Here is a 2,233-nt window from a genome sequence, read left to right on the forward strand (position 1 = left end):
TGCGCCGTCCCTCCACCCTCCCAAGCATGATGTCCCTCTCCAAGGACCTGTCCCTCCTTACAACATGTCCAAAGTATGTCAGAAAAGCCGCAGAATCCTTGCCTCCAAGGAGCAGCCTGGTTTAACCCTCTCCAGGATGAATCTGTTTGTTTTCTTGGCAGTCCATGGTACATTCAATACTCTTCTCGAGCACCACAGCTCAAAGGCATCAATTCTTCTATCCTCCCTAGTCATTGTCCAACTCTCTGATGCATAACAAGTGATTGCAAAGACCATAACCTGTATCAGACATGCCTTAGTCTCCAGAGTGACACCATTGTTCTTCAGTACTTTGGAGAGGTCCCTAATAGCAGACTTTCCCATCGCAATACATTTTTTTTATTTCCTGGCTACCTGTGCCAAGAGTGTTTGCATTTTATATTAATTATATTGTTCTATCATTTCCATACTATATTGGGTTATCTTGTCACAACTTGGTGAACACATCCAGGGCAGCGTCTTTTTTTTAAAAAAAAAAATATGCCAATCGGTATGCCATCAATTCCTGGGGTCTTTTATTTTTCCAATCCTTTCAGAGCAGCTTGAATTTCTTCCTTGTTGCAGAAGGTCAAGGATTTCAGCCTTAAATATGTGTTGAAGCTCAACATCAAGAAGACAACGATTCAATGTATACAAACTTTGTAAAACCAGTATAAAGAAAACAAAGATTCTCATCATTGGGCCAATTGGCAGCATCAAGATAGATGGTGAAAAGATTGAGATTTTTAACAACTTCAATTTGCTTGACTCCATAATTAACACTCTTGGTACCAGCAACCAGGAAATCAAAAGACAGAAAGTCTACTGTCAGAGACCTCTCCAGAGTACTGAAGAACAACAATGTCAGTCTGGAAACTAAGGTGCACCTGATCCAGGTCATCATCTTCACTATTGCTTCCTATGTATGCATCAGAAATCTGGACAAGGATTAGGGATGATAGAAGGAGCATTGATGCCTTTGAGCTGTGGTGCTGGAGAAGAGTATTTTATATACTATGGACTGCTATGAGAACAAAACCAGTTTGTCCTAGAGAGAGAGTGAGACCAGGCTGCTCCTTGGAGGCAAGGATTCTGAAGCTTTTTCTGACATACTTTGGGCATGTTGCAAGGAGGGACAACTAGTCCTTGGAGAGGGACATCATGCTTAGGAGGTTGGAGAGACAACATAAAATAAGAAGATCCAAGATGAGATTAATTGACTCAGTGACTGGGGGAATGGGGATAAGTGTGCCAGAGAGAATAAGATTGGCACAGGAATAGAGCAGGGGTTAGAGCTGTTGTTCATAAAGCTGCTATGAGTCGCAAGCAACTCGATGGCACATAGCATCAACAACATCATTACTATCACACACATGTAAAATCATGATGAAAAATTAGGCAATTGTTTATTGATCATTCACCCAGATGGTGACTATTGGAGATGCAACCCTAACCCTAAATCGAAGACAGATCCAACTTGAAGTCTTTCATAATTTACTTGAGGACTTAAAGAGCAATGACAATACAAATATAGTTGAGAACATGTTAGACGCATTTTGCATCTGTAAGCAAGAACTTAAACCACTCCTGGAGAAGTCACAGAGAGCTTTCAGGTAGTTGAAAATAGAAAGACGAGAGAGAGAGAGAGAGAGAGAGAGAGAGAGATTAAAGAAGAAGAAGAAGAGGAGGAGGAGGAGGAGGAGGAGGAGGAGGAGAGGAAGAGGAAGAGGAAGAAGAAGAGAAAGAGGAAGAGGAAGAACAACAACAACAACGGAGAGGAGAGGAAGGAAGAGAGATGATAGAGAGATAGATAGACAGATAGAAGGAAAGAATAAAAAGTAAGAGGCAGCAAGAAGCATTCAAAGAGCTTAAGGCAATAGCATGAGATTTGAGGTACACAAAAGATAAAGCAGAAGAGATGTTAAGGCTGTGTAAGCTATAGGATCTTGGATATTACCTTGAGGGCAATGTAGTACCCCTGAATAGTTTTTTTAAAGTGAGTAACAAAGGAAGTCCACACACTGGGAAAAAATCTTTTTCAATGACATAGCTGATAATAGATTTCTATCTAAAATTTATCAAATACTCCAGCAACTCAACAAGAAAACAATAAACAATCCAATTACAAGATGGGTAGATGGTATAAAAAGACTCTTCAGCAAAGAGAATATTCAGATGGAAAAAAAAGTGATGAAATCCTCAAAATCTATAGCTA

The sequence above is a fragment of the Elephantulus edwardii genome, unplaced genomic scaffold (genome assembly GCF_000299155.1).
Source record: "Elephantulus edwardii isolate Elephantulus edwardi_28Jun2011 unplaced genomic scaffold, EleEdw1.0 scaffold00031, whole genome shotgun sequence".
NCBI classification, from domain to species: domain Eukaryota; kingdom Metazoa; phylum Chordata; class Mammalia; order Macroscelidea; family Macroscelididae; genus Elephantulus; species Elephantulus edwardii.